This window comes from Hemicordylus capensis, chromosome 3 (genome assembly GCF_027244095.1).
Source record: "Hemicordylus capensis ecotype Gifberg chromosome 3, rHemCap1.1.pri, whole genome shotgun sequence".
NCBI lineage: Eukaryota > Metazoa > Chordata > Lepidosauria > Squamata > Cordylidae > Hemicordylus > Hemicordylus capensis.
Genome location: NC_069659.1, coordinates 338,683,990 through 338,699,364, shown reverse-complemented (window position 1 = coordinate 338,699,364; position 15,375 = coordinate 338,683,990). Strand labels below are relative to the sequence as shown.

Below are 15,375 nucleotides of genomic sequence, written 5' to 3'. Positions count from 1 at the left end.
AAATCTGTCCATCTAGTTGTGTGTGTGTGTTTCATATAGACTAGTAAAACAGGCTTGTAGTTTGCAGCATTCTACCACCTGCACCACAAAATGACCATGCACTCTTTCTTCACTCGTTGCTAGTTGACATGCAGAAGAATGTGTGTGTTGCAAAAAACATATTTATATCTCCAGAACCAGAACTTAAGTTTTCTCTTGTTTTTTGATTTGAGTGATTTTTGAGAATACTTGACACTGACTGAAATGCAGTGAACTGGAAAACAAACAAACAAACAAATAGATAACTTGTTTGTTGCTTCACAATTCAGTGAAAGTCTGGACATTCTGTCTTAAAACGTTCCTGAGAGAATGGCCAAGGGTTGTTGGAATGTATCATTCCCCATGCTTCTAAAGTGGGAGAATTTTGCATTCCCAGAAAATTAATCTATTTTTCCGGGATTTTCAATTTTTCTGGGTGAAGTATGGAACCTACCTGTGAAATGCCTATTTCTATCTTTCGTGGTTTGTTCTAGGAGTTTCATGTCAGTCAGTCAGTGAGATCCAAGCAGCTTTATATATCAACATCCAGACAAAGGTAATCATGATTAAGTCACACTGAAGTTTATGGGAATTACACTAGCCATGAATAACACACTACAACCACTATTTATATGCTGCTTTCCCCATTAAAGTGGTTAAAGTGATTTACATATAAAGACAACTTGTCTCATTGCTTTAAATGATGCTTAGTCATGACTAACTAATATGGATTTTACCCAATGTGAACACTTCCTATCCCCTTTCAAACATGCCTATCTCCAAGCAGCCATTCCAAAGTTTTACCATTTTGGCAGGAGTCCATATCACATCATCCATGAAAGATCAATTTCATGGATATTTGGTGGCTTCCATTTTAAAGCCATTTATATTTTTTATTAATGTCAAAACATTGAGAATAAATTCTGCCACATCCTTAAACCAGCCTCACAAGAGCACCAGCAGGTTCAACGTATTTACACCATTATGCTTCTGATGATATTGATTGTCAGGTTCCAAACTATTTGTGCCTTACAGCATGCACACCAACAATCCTAGTGATTTGCACTGGGAGTCCCACTAGCATTATTGATTACCAGCTTAACTTGCACAGAGCATCTGCGTGCTAGTACCTGATTGCTCCCCTCACCTCAGAGATCTCCCCACCCTCACCTGAGCTGCACTCTTGCTCCTCCTCCTCCATCCCTTTACTCCATCCCCCTCACCCCTCTTGGTTGTGGCTGCAGCGTTGCTGGCACCTGTTGGCCAAGCTGCAGCCCCCTATCCCCAGAGACCTCCCCACCCTCATCCGAGCCCCACTCCTGCTCCTCCCCATAGGAGCAGCAGCAGCGGTTGACTGGGCCCTTCCTTGCTGCCACCACCGCTATGGCCGCTCGTTCCCTTCAGGCTGCTGACAGGCCCGGGCCCATTCCTTGCCTGCCTGCCTCCCTCTGCCAATGGCCTCGGTAGCCCCAAACAGCAGCAGTGGTTGACTGGGCGCTTCCTTGCTGCCATTAGGCATTGCCATGGCCACTTGTTCCCCTCAGGCCACTGACAGGCACAGGCCCATCCCTCACCCTTCCTTCTTTCTCTTTTCCCCTCCCTTCTTTTTCTCTCTTTCTCTCTCCTCCACTCACTCTTCCCCTCTGTCTTTCTCCTGCTCTCTCTCTTCCTCCCTTCCTGAGTTAACAGATCTTGTTCATCTTGTTTCCTCATCTAATTCACACAATGGCAGCCTCCTTCTCCTGAAGGGGCTCTTTCATCCTTCACGGCCCCTCTCTTCACAGACCCCTGCCATCTATCTATCTATCTATCTATCTATCCATCCCTCTCCTCTGCGATCAAGAACATCTTCTGACCAGTAACAGTTGCATTCCAACTGACCTTAACCATCACAGGCTCCTCCTCCTTATCTGCATATGGAATCCCCACTGCCCAATCACCATGGTGCCACAGGCTCCTCCTCCCTATCTGCATATGGAATCCCCACTGCCCAATCACCTTGGTGCTTCTGCTCTCACAGGCTCCTTCTCCCTATCTGCACATGGAATCCCCACTGCTCAATCAGGTGCTTCTGCTTGCGAACTCTCATGAGAGCTGCCACAGAAACAGAACAGAGAGCTGCTACAGAAACAATAAAGCCACATCAGTTACATCCTGGTATATACTAATCCACTGTTGGTTATCTGAATGACCCATTAGCCCCACTAGGGCAGTAGCAATACTGCTTTATAATGGCATGCTAGATCTCGAATGGTTAGATCTGGAATTGGGCTCAGTGATAGAGCACCCGATCCCAGGTTCAATCCCTGGCATCTCCAGGTAGGGCTGGAAAAAAGTCCAGCCTGAAACCTGGATGGGTGCTGCCAATCAGTGTTGACAATACTGAGCTGGATGGACAGATGTATAAGACAGCTCCCTATGGTCCTCCTTCCTTTTTAAATTACAGAACCTGTGTTATGTATGCATAGTTTGCATAGTTCAGTACTATAGTTAAAGTTCCAAAAGGAAACAAAATCAGTTAATGTATGAAATATCCCATTTTTGCCAGCACTTTGATTTTTTTTGTTTTTGTTTTAGTGAGTGTATTAATGGAAGATAATTTGTCTTTGTACAAATCCCCCATTTAAGATAATCACTTAAACACCAAATACTTGGTCAAATATATTTTTCAGAGGAATATTACAAACTCATTTCATTTCAAGTTGCCATACATTCATTATAGTTAGTGACAATAATTTTGATGTTTTCAGTAATAAAATGTGCCCTGAGGCTTTGCCATGTTTACCAATTAACCAAAAGATCTTATGTAAGGATTGCTCATAAAGATAACCACATGTTCCGTGTAGGGTTTTTCAGATTGTTTAATCTTTCCAAATGCTATTTGATATGTCTCTGTTGGTTGCCATAAATGTACAAGAAGGACCTAGGAGGATGAATAGAAATTGTAATGTAAATAAGTGTAACACTGTATGTATGTGAAGAAATTCACTTTCAAGTACTTAAGCTTTGCTGTAGTTGTGGATGTGGACGAAGAACAACTTCAGCCATATGAACGAATCACTCTCTCTCCCACACCACTCACCAAGTTTTGTGGTTGAATACTGATGTCCTGCTCCAAGCTCCATTGGCTCAAGTGGGCATATTACTGCCCCATGTGGCAGCCAGCAGAACTACAGACGTCTTCATGGAGTTGGGCATGGAGTTCTCAGGCTCTGGACTGACCTCACCCAGCCAGGCAGTTCATTAGGACTTTTTCAAAACTCTATGTATCAATTCTTATTCATTGGGACTTTTTCAAAACTCTAGGTATCAATTCTTATTTGCTAAATTTCAGTCTGGCAGACCTGGAATGCAGTTGATGATAAAAGCCGATACAAGAAGGTCATTCTCATGACCAAATTGGGATGGAGTAGAGGGAGAGCAGAAGGGAAGGCAGGCTCCTACCTGCCTCCTCCCACAGGACAGGAGCCTCCTCTGGGCTCCACTGTTCCCTCAAAGGCGTGCGCATGTGCGCTCGCTCACAAGTTTTTGGATGTCTGCTCAGTTCATTTTAGATCCTGCTCTGGTTGAATCAGAAAGGCCCCACTCTGAATGCACGTGCGCACACACTACCTTGATACTGCAACCCAGAACAAAACTCATTCCACACACAGATGGGGAAAAAAATTAGAGGGAACACTGCTGGTCTCTGCTGCTCATGAGCCATCTTGAGCAGCATGGCAGTGAATTCCAGAACTCTAATGGGAGTGGGGGGGAACTCGTGCTGGGTCCTCCAGAATCCCACAATGCAATGTGCAAGCAGCAGAGCACTGCCAAGCCCCTTTCTCTCCCTAGCTCTATGAAAAAACATGGCCATCACCCACTTGGGAGCAATGCTGGAAGCAGCAGCGGCACAGATGACCAGAGAGTAAGGTAGGAGGCACACCCTTGTCCTCCTACCTCACTTTAAACCTGGGTAGCCAATCAGGCCTACCCAGGGGATGAGTGGCAGGATCAAGAATAATCCCGGGGCCCAAATAACCAGCCCTACCTTGGTAGGACAGTGCTAGCCCTGGTAGGGCTGGCCATGAGAATGGGATCAATGAACATAACCAATACTAAAATGATAATACAACATTAGACAAGGATGTGTTACAAATTCATCAAAAATAATCTGAAAGCCTCCACATACTTTGCTAAAAAGATAAGTTTTAGTAATGTGCCGGAAAGCCAGTAACAGAAGGGGACCTTCTGCACATAGGAGGGCCAAAGGTCGGGTACCACCACTGAGGAAGCCCTGCTCCTAACCATGGGTACAGGGCTGAAGCTCAGTGGCAGAGCACAGGCTTTACATGCAGAAGATCCCAGGTTCAATCCATGGCATCTCCAGGTAGAGGGGGGATGTCCCTGCCTGAATCCCTGGAGAGCCATTGCCAGTCAGTTTAGTCAATCCTGAGCTACAGGGAACAATGGTCTGACTTTAAAAAAACACCAACAGCTTCATATGTACTTGAAACATAGCCTAGCTTCTGGGCAAAATACAAAGTGCTGGTTATTACCTTTAAAGCCCTGAACAGCTTAGGTCCAAGTTATCTTAGAGAGTGCTTTCTTCTGCATGATCCCCACCGCACATTAAGGTCATCTGAGGAAGTCCATCTCCAGTTACCACCGGTTCGTCTGGTGGCGACTCAGAGGCGGGCCTTCTCTATAGTTGCTCCCGGGCTGTCGATTGCACTCCCGGCAGAAATCCGTAATTTGAGATCATTACTGTCCTTCAGGGGAGCCCTTAAAACCTATCTGTTTGGCCTGGCCTTCCAAGGTTTTTAAATGATTGAAAAACTTTTAAATAGTTTTAAGTTGCTGCCCTGGTTCTCCAGGGTTTTTTAGCTGTTTGGATTCTTTAAATGGTTTTATTCTGTTTTTATAGTTTGATTTTAACTGTTAACTTGTTTTAATTGTTTTTACCTTGTTGTAAACCGCTCTGAGCCATTTTGGAAGGGTGGTATATAAATCAAATAGACAGACAGACAGACAGACAGATAGATAGCTTCTGGTGGCTACAGAGGTCAGAGCAGGGATTTTAGATAATCTAAACACGTGTGGTAGTACTCATGGAAGAGAAGAGGTTCCTTGAAATAATCTGGTCCCAGACCATTTAGAACTTTGAAAATTCAGCATATTGAACTGTATTCAGTATTTAACCAGTAACCAATAAAGGTTTTGGTTTTTTAAAAACACTGGCATGATATTTCCCCGTTGTTCGTTCCAGTCAACAGCTGGGCTGCCATGCATTAGACTAGTTGCAGCTTCAGAACAGTCTTCAGGGGCATCCCAACCTACTGTGCATTACAATACTCCAAATGTCAAAAGACCAGTATCATAACAATGGCTAGATTGTTTTTCCCAAGAAAGGCTGCAAATGGAGAATCAGCCAAAGATGTCATAAAGTAGCCCTGGCCACAGATGCTACCAGGATACCCAGATTGTAATGCCAATCAAGAAGCAGCCCCAAAATATGTACCAGCTCCATCAGGTATGTGATACCTTCCAAAGCACACAGATTGTTTATTCATTTTTATTTCTACATTTATATCCTGCTCTTCCTCAAAGGAGTCCAGAGTGGTGTATATGGTTACATTTATTCTCATAACAACACTTTGAGGTAGGTTAGGTAGAGAGATAATTGACTGCCCCGTAGTCACCCAATGAGTTTCATGGCTGAACCCTAATCCTAGGTTGACTGGCCCACCCACAAGCAACAGCTCCACCTCATCTTAATTAAGCTTAATCACCACTTTTCAGCTATTACCGACATCCTTTTAGCCCATTACAATTTCCCCCCAGAACTCCAACTGTGTCCCCTCAGAATGACACGGTTTCATGACTGTTTATTAAATAGAGAATGCACCACCACACTTGGATCAGAAACAGAGTGGCATATCATCAATAAACAGCTAGAACTGACTGGAGAATTATCTTAAAAGCAGTTTCAGTGAAATTCAATGATGTTGAAGGGTTTCGGGTTGAAACAGGCCAAATATGACAGTTTCAAACAGACGCGGAGGGAGGCCAGCGGTGGCCGGGGTTCAGCCTGCCACTGCGGGCCCCCTGCCCAGCGCCCTGTGTCAGACATCAGTGTCTGACGTCAAACACAGGGAGCAAAGGTTAGCCACGTCTCCTGCGTCTGATGTCAGCCGCAGGGGGAGTAGTTTTCTTGCAAATGGGGCCATTTGCGAGTGAAACTATGCCCCCACATCTGACATCAGATGCAGGGTGTGTGGCTGCCGTGCAAGGCGCGTCCCCTAAAGGGTGCGGCCCGGGTTCTTTGAACCCGTTTGTGCAATGGTGGTTCCGCCCCTGGTTTCAAATATGAAAGTGCTGGAGGGTTTTAGGGCAGAACAGAGCAATTTTGAGGGGGAGAAATTCTTTTAAAATTTCTTATAAAGTTTTGAGGAGGTAGCTGACCAGTTTCCAGTGATGACAACAGCAGGTATCATTGTTTTTCTTTCACATAAGAACATAAGAACAGTCCTGCTGGACCAGGCCCAAGGCTTATCTAGTCCAGCATCCTGTTTCCAACAGTGGCCCACAGGCAAGAGGTGAAGGCATGCCCTCTCTCCTGCTGTTGCTCAATACCAGTTGCAGGACATTGGGCCTGCAACCGGTATTTGTTTGTTTGTTTGTTTGTTTGTTTGTTTGTTTGTTATAAGACAGGCACCAGCAACAGTCACTGGAGGTACTGTGCTGGGGGTAAATAGGGCCAGTTACTTTCCCCCTGCTAAATAAAGAGAATCACTACATTAAAAGGTGCCTCTTTGCCAAGTTAGCAGGGGTTAGCATCGTGCCTCTGAGGCTGGAAGTTTATGATGTGCCTCTGCAGGCAGTGGTAGCAATCATGACGTAATGTCATTCTGAGGACTGTTTGGAGGTGGCAGCAGGGTGGGGGGATGACAATTGCTAGTTGGGTGAGAAATTTTTCAAAGCTTCTCAGGCCTATATAGAAATTACCAGAATTGGCTTCCCATTTTCACTGCCTGTCAATACAGTGAAGAAAACAGGAGATGCATTACAGAGATGAGGAAAAATGCAGAAAATGGCATTTTGGATGAGCACTATATCATTGGCACCACATCCCAAATTCCTTTATGATCTTACAAATTCCCTTCCCAGAGAAGTTCACCATAGCTCCTACCTTCCTCTTCTCATGAAGTGGCTGAAGATAGAATTATTTAGAAGAGTTCTTTAAAATGGACTGATTTTACCACTGGCTGATGAATTAGTTTTGTTTATATTACATGTGTACAGTTTTTAGAGTTTATTCTGCTTCCTACCCAGATGGAAAAACACACTATAAATATGAGAAAGAGAAAGATGGCATGTGTGCAATTTATTAAGCAAATTCTTTCTATATACTTGTCTATACTAAAAATGACATCATGCGTTAGGTCAAGTGGGCACATGGAAAGAATAGCAAACTGTCAGCTTCTATTCTCAGATTAAGGCAAATGTGATCTCCAGTGCTGATGGCAGTAGTAGGGGTAATCAGACAAATATGCAATAGACATTTGAGCTCCACCAAAAGGTTACATAAAATTGCCAAATGAAAGGCGGTGGGGTGGGGTGGGATGAAGTCCCTTGAAAACCTTTCCACATCAAAGATTACCTTATATACAAAAAACACAGAGACATAAAACAGCCCCCCTCCCATTAAGCATGAGTTCCCTGTTTGATGAACTTACTCACTGCACAGTAGGATATAAGGATGGAGGTTTCCCTGGTTGGCCGATCAAGCATATTTTTCCTAAAGCTGGACAGCATTTCGGTTTTGGAGGGGGAGATCCCTCAGAAGTCAGCCTCACCGCTGAAACAAATAAAAAGGTGAAAAACCAAAACAACCACATGAACAATGCGCCTCAACACAGAAATGTGACAGGCTACGACGTCCAATAGACAGATGGTTGGAATGGGTCCTATTTAGAAGAGATACAGACTTTTTCTATGGTCTTGCACCAGGGCAGGGTTGCACCAATGTTGGTGATTGGAAAAGTAAGGGGAAAGTATTGTCCCATCTATGGTTGATAAAAAATTGTTTCCTGTATGTATATCTGTATGTTCCCAGTCCCTCTGAGTGGCCCCGTTGTGGGGGGGACACACAGACATCACAATCCCCATAACAGGAAAAGCTTAATGATGTATTAAATCCCTTTGTGTCAGGTGATTGTGAAAGACACAGCAGCAGGGATTGTTAAATAATGGCAGCCCTGTTCACATTAACTGAACCACCAGTACTGGAATCCTGTTTTCTTCCCATCTTACTTGCTTTCTGTGTGGACTAGTGAAGCAGGTGAACTTCTCATATGTAGGCTAGAAGAAGAACTTGGAGGCTTCAAAAAGCCCGTCCCAAGAAAGAGGTAAACTTCTAAAGCCTCCAAGTTATTCGCTGCAGAAGAGTACACTAGGGCAACAAAGGGGTGAAGGAATGTAGCTGGGGATGATGGGAGTTGTAGTTCAGCAACATCTGGAGGAACCCAAGTTGGGAACCACTGAAATAAGTGCTTGCCTTCCATGCTGCTGCTGCTGCTGCTTTCACCGCGGCTGGACCAGTAATTTAAGGGCAGAGAGAAATGTGTGTGTCAAGGGGCTGGTAGGAGCAGGGTCCTTTCTGAGCCTTGGCTGGCTCAGAAAATGATCTGATTTCCCATTTGTGGTGGTGGAGAACATTTCTTCCTAATCTGATGCGAGTGGGAGAGAGTTCATCCACCCTAATGTCAACTGTAGAGGAGTAAAGTTGTCACTGAATTTTGCCCAATGGTGACTGAATGTTTCTATCCCCCCACCACCATGTTATATCCTGCTCTTCCTCCAAGGAGCCCAGAGCGGTGTACTACATACTTAAGTTTCTCCTCACAACAACCCTGTGAAGTAGGTTAGGCTGAGAGAGACGTGAATGGCCCAGAGTCACCCAGTTAGTATCATGGCTGAATGGGGATTTGAACTCGGGTCTCCCCGGTCCTAGTCCAGCACCACACTCTAGTCACACGAAACATGCAAGGAATTATAAAGGGAACCAAAAGAATTTATGAACACAACAAAACATTCATATATCCATAGCAGGTATCTAAGGATGTTTATAATGAAAATTTTTCAGGATATGTTACCCTGAAAAATTAACATCAATTACAAGACTGAAAACTAACAACGTCTGTGTGAACTTTTTTCTTACTATTAATCATACCTTTTGTAATATGTTGATGCAAAAATCAATGTACGGTATTTGGCAGGATATGGAATTTAATGACGAAGTTCACAGTGTACAAACAGTCATAAAACTTAAGCAAAACAAAGAAAAATTCTTCTTTTAAAAAATCGGATTACAAATAGGCTGAAGGATTCAGTGATGAATAATGTCACTGTCTTTTTATTCTCTTTTGTTTTCAAAGAACAATGGAGCAGTCTCAATAGGAGAGCAAATTGCCTTGAAGTTTAACTCTTATGAAGGAACCAACTCAAAAGCACTGAATATGTTATTTAATCATTTCCTTTTCCTTGCATTTTATAGTCAATTCCTTACTTCACCATAAAAATTAAAGTTAGTCCAGAAGTTTACTGTAATGGCATGCTGATTATATACCCATATGTAGCTGCAAGGACAGACCAAGTTGCACAGTATTGTACAATACAGGAGACCCTCGTTATCCATGGCTTGCAGTTTCATGTACCCACAGATGGGTCTTAGACCCAGTTTCTTTATCTGTGGCAGATAATATAGGCAATTTTTGTCTGATGTCATTTCCAGCCACTATTCTGAAGCACAGAGCCATTTTGTGGCTTCTTTGTAAAACAAACAACAAAATGAAAAACAAATTTTAAAATGAAAAATAAGAGGATTTGGGGGGCATTCCTGGAGAACAAGGATTATGCTTTGCTACCCTTATTTTCTGCTCCCCTTCTGCTTTTTTGACTTTTACTTTTTAGATCAAGGAACCTAACCCCTTTTTGTTTTCCAAATCTGCACTAACAGGTGGGAACAGAACCCCACAAATAAAGAGGACCTCCTGTAGTTTCTTATAGTACTAAGTCCATCATGTTATGTCGACTGCTGACTGCAAGACCATTTGAAACATCTTCACGATGTCATACAGATGAGTCATCCCATGTAAGGGTCATAATACAATTGCAGCCCTTCCTGGAGGTGGGGTGTTACCCAGCTTCTTGAGTCTCGGCATCTCTTTCAAAAACTGCAGGCTTTTTTGGGCCCAGAATAACTTTACAGGTTTGTTGCCTTGCTCCAGTCACAGCCACTCTGGTCCTCTCTCTTTTTCCTGCCTCCATATAACTTCACCTACCTTTTAGCAGATTTTGTCTATGCCACAAAGTGAGCCCTTTCTCGCGATCCCATGAGTGGGCTTGAGGGTGAGCGGCTGGGAAGGCTGCAGCAGCTTACCTTCTCCGCAGACGATCTACAAGAGTTGCTGGGTGTGCAGATCATGTGCCCACATGAGCTGCTGCTGCCCCAGGTAGGGCGGAGGTTCAGGGCCGGGACATGTCATCCCGGCCAGTCCCCAGAAATCTCACAATGCACTGTGCGAGCATACTTTGCATTGTGGGGATCTCCACTGCAACAGCAGGAGCCCACTCCTACGTCAGTGCTGGCCGGGAGCAGTTGGTGCTGACGCATGAGCAGTTAGCCTGGGTTACAGGCACACTTGTGCCTTTAAACTCTGGTAGCTGGCAGGCTCCCTAGGCGGGCTGGCCACTGAGGTGCTGCCAGGAGCCATGCCGCTCCTGGCGGTTCTCATGGACAGCCAAGCCCTGGCTTAGCTGACCTAGACAGTCTTGGCTGCACGTGTGAACAGCCTCAGTATCTCCATATGTAGTTCATAGGCTCTGTTCTTTGTTTGCTCCTACAATTGACTTGCCAGGCCTTTCTCTGTGCCTGCAAGGCCCACTTCCTATTCCAGCCTTCACATCTGCCATACCCATTTAAACTTCCTTCTGGGAACTGACCTTGGCTCATTTCTCTTGACATTTTATTTGGCTTCGTCCTTTGGCTAGATGGCTTGACCCAAGCCTGCAGGCAGGTCACTCAACCCCTTTGTAGTTTGTGGAACCAATTCCTGCACCAGGTTTGAGGGGGTTCTCAGCCAGGTGCCTTTGTGGATCCCCTTAGAGGTCATTGGCTCTGGTGCTGCCAGTTTCTTTTCCCTGCAAGGCAATATTCTGGTTGCTACATTGCTGCTTGCAGTGGCAGGGAAGGAGGCATTCAACTGTAGGTAAAGAAAGATGGCAGCCACTACTGCAGCTGCAGAAGAGCATTCCAAGCCCATAATCTCTCTCTGATGTGATGTGAAGATGTAAAGCAAGCACTGCAGTTAACAAGCTGCTCAGACTGAGGAACCAAGACTGAGACAGTAATTCTAAAATGCCAGGCAGGTCCTTATTGGCTCCTCAAATCACATGGTATGGCTGAGTTGCTGCAGTACATCTTTCTGACCATTATCTTGGTGCTGCTGCTGAGCAGCTAGGATCAATAATTTCCACAATGAGGCTGGGAGTAAGGCACCAGGGCCTTGCTGCCAAATTCCCTGGTTCAAGTATTCCCTGGTTCAAGTCCCCTGGTGCCTTATAGGTTGACACGTTAGTTTGGAAGAGGAAAGAGGAACAGAACTATTTCAAATTAAAACAAAATGCAGGGAAATAAATCAACTAAAATTTGCAAGGGTGGTTTAAAAAGAGATGGAAAATAGATATATATTTTTTTGTCCAGAGTGAAAAATTAAGCTGAAACTGCCTTGGTCATTTCAGCTCAGCTTTAGATGTTATTAATTGTATAACCTCTAGTGCTCTAATGTTCTCAGTTCAATTATGAAGCGCTCCCCCATTATTGCTTCATAAAACCCCTTCATGCCTCCCTACCGATGCTGAGTTCCTGATTGTTCCTTGATTGTTTCAAAGTTGATCATCTATTAGTTTGCAATTAATATCCATACTATGAGCGCAGTCCACAGCCATGCACATCAGTGGGAGATTTGGCTCTGAATTCAGTGGGATGTAGATATTTCCCTTTCAGCCCAGTTCCGATGCCTGTTTTCACAGACCTATGTCCCATTGTGTTCATTAGAGCATATTCCTAGGTATGCGTGCACAGAATTACATCACCAGAACAAAACAGTTTGGCCAAAACCTCTGTTATGACTTACAGTGAAATCCTATGCTCAGAAGAAATTATCATGCAATTCAGTGGTACTTAGGGATATGTGAACTAGCTGGACATTGAACCGGTCTGGCTCAAGGGCTCGCCCTCGAGCCAGATCAGGCCAAGTTCAGCTCAAGCCAAACCCCCCAGACCGGGTTTGGGGGTTCTACAGTTGATCATCTATTAGTTTGCAATTAATATCCATCCTGCATACTATGAGTGTAGTGAACTGAACGGGGCAAACTGGTTTTGTACACAACTCTAGTGGTAATTGCTCCCATGTACATGCTCATAGTATTTCAGCCTTAGAGTGCAAACCCTTTAACAGGAATCTTTTCTTACTGCCTATTTACCGTCATCAGCTTGAGCCTTTGGAAAGGGCAATAGATGAAACTACTTGAAGGTACTCATAAACAGAGGAGCTATAGATCGGCAATAGAGCACCTGCTTTGGTTGCAGGATTAAAGATCCCAACTTTAATCCCTGACATTTCCACTTAGAGGGATCTCAGGTAACAGGGTTAGAAAAGATTTCTGCCTAAGACCTCAGAGGACCACTGCCCATTGCAGCAGACCGGTCTAGATGAACCAACAAATAATAGAACAACCAATGGTCTTATTCAGCACAGGGTAGCTTCATAGATTCCTGAATTCTTTGGCTGTATCTGCTTTATGCTGAATCCTACCTTAAATCAAGTAAACCGTAGTTTGAACCATTTACAGTAGCTCTAACTTCATAATGTGAGAACCCTTCATTATGGTCTTTGACCTCTGCGGTGAAATGATCAGTTAAAATGATAAAGGCCCACAATTCAGTAGAAGTAGATAGACGTGTGTGAGCTGCCTTGGATTCCCCTTTATCAGTAGATTTCCAAGCCTATCAAGCCGCCCCCGTTCGAACCTGTTTGGTTTGAGCATGCATGGAACTGAATTGGCTTGGGGTCAACCCAAACCAACTTTTCCGGTTTTGTGCACATCCCTACTAGAGCACATATGTTGCCAATTCTCCAAATCCTAGTATATTCCACAGACCTGGTCTATACTATATCCTATTATATTGGTTCAGATGCTAGTATATATGTGCATTGTCCATGGTTCAACTCCTATTCAGTTGATCTGGTCTATACTCTATCCTAGTGCAGGGCTGCACAACCGTTGGCTCTCCTTCTGATGTCGGGCAACAACTCCCATCATACCTGACAACTGGCCACTATGGATGGATGATGGGAGCTGTGGTCTAACATTAGCAGGAGGGCCAAAGCCATGCAGCCCTGTCCTAGTATATTGGTTAAAATCCTAGAATACGAATAATAATACTCAGGGGTGTGGCAAGGTTGGAGTGGGCCCAGAGACAAGATTTTAAAATGCACCCCCTCACTGAAGCTCAGCTCATGAAGTAAAGAAATCTTAAAGGAGGCTGAATAGTAGTAACAAAAAGCATAGTAAAATCTATCTATCTATCTATCTATCTATCTATCTATCTATCTATCTATCTATCTATCTGTCTGTTTCCTATGTACCACAATAGAACATCATCCTAAATTGTTTTTTAAAAGGTTTTGTAAATTGTGGATGATGCAAGTCATTGAACGGTACTAGAGAAAGACATGCTGTTCTGGTAGCTCCAGGTCTTAACGCTCACATCAGTTTTGGAGGATGAATACAACTGAAGGAAGCCCGGATGGGTGCGCGGCTGGGGGAGTCAGTCATGTGACTTGCCTCTGGGGGGCCCCCAAGGCAGTGGGCCTCCAGGCAACTGTCTCCCCTTGCCATATTATAGTTATGCCCCTGATGATATTGTATTAAATAACTTTGTTAGCCACCCCATAACATAACATTGTTCTCTGGGTGGTTCACAACACAGGATTAGAACATACAATAAAAACACACCCCATATTAAGTCACAACAGACAAAAGGAGAAAAGGAAAATGCAAACAAGTTCCAGTTTTTAGAGTTTTTATTGTATTTTAAACTGTTTTAATTATGTTAATGTTTTAATGGTTTTTATATTGTGAACCGCTTAGGGACATTTTGTATTGGGCAGTATTAGGGATGTGCACGAACCTGTTCGGCATTCTATTCCTGGAACACCAAACAGGTTTGGAACCCCCACGTTTGGACCGGTTTGAATGTGGGGGCAGGGTGGGGAGGGTGCTCTTATCTCCCCCACCGTGTTTCCCCCTCTAGTGCTGCTTTTAAAACCACTGGTGCGGGCGGTTGCATTCCCTCTTGCCGTCCCAGTCAACGTAATACCGGACGTGGTCTTTACCTATTCATATATTGATGGGTTTTTTTAAGAAATCAAAATAAAATAAATATTGTCCATAGTTCAAATTCTGGTGTATTAAGTTAAGTCGTCTCAGTCCTAGGAAAATGTTTAACTGGGGGTATTAGGAAGCCACTTCCAGCCCCAGTAGACAGTACTAGGCTAGATGACTGGGTCTAACACAAGCTTGCATGATAGCTGGGTGGGTTATTTATTTCTCATTCTTTCCTTCCTGAATGCAATCTACCAATATGTATGCAGTTTCAAAAAGTTAAGGGGATATTTTTGATCAGATCAAATTGGAGGTGATACATACATACATACATACATACATACATACATACATACATACCATTGGAGGTATGTATTTTCAAATAGCATGAAACTCCTTGGTCATCAAGAGATGCTATCTAAGAGTTTTGTATGATTCAAAAGTTTGCATATTGCTTTGGGATGGTCTGATATATTCAGTTTTACCTGCTTTTGCAGCTGTTGTTTTATGGGATCAATGTGGTGAGAAAAGTCTAGATGGAATTTTGCGTGAGGAAGAATTATCTATCCGAATTGCACGGCAGGGGCTGTTTACTAGATTGGGGAGCTAAAGATACATTCAGTGTAGGAATTCAAGCTTGACCTAGGAATGAAAATAGTAGCCGAGTTTTATTCTGGGTGCTGCTGGGAGATGGTGATATGAGCACAGCTTCTCCGGGGCAGAGATTACAGCAAACTGACATTCCTAATTTTCCGAAATAGGAAGGCTGCCACCTCATTAAAGGGAACACTGTGTTATTAGTCTCTTGGCACTGCACCAGCTGTGGAAAATGCAGCACGCATTTCCCCATGACCAGAGGAAAGATGCTGAAAAGAGGCTGTCAGAAGATTATTTCTTGAGGGAGGGAGCGAGGAAGGGAAGCTT

At 43.9% G+C, this 15,375-nt stretch overlaps 1 protein-coding gene across 3 annotated transcripts in view; it reads right to left on the bottom strand.

Moving 5' to 3' along the window:
- NLGN1 (neuroligin 1) overlaps window positions 1-15,375 on the bottom strand; it is a 987,462-nt gene that overhangs the window by 910,305 nt on the left and 61,782 nt on the right. Inside the window, exon 2 of one of the 3 annotated variants that reach the window (XM_053306121.1) lies at window positions 7,737-7,858. The exons of 1 other annotated variant lie outside the window; for it this stretch is intronic. The gene's annotated coding sequence lies outside the window, so the exon portion shown is untranslated. The remainder of the gene's footprint in view (window positions 1-7,736; window positions 7,859-15,375) is intronic. One more of the 3 variants, XM_053306123.1, reaches the window with a different exon arrangement.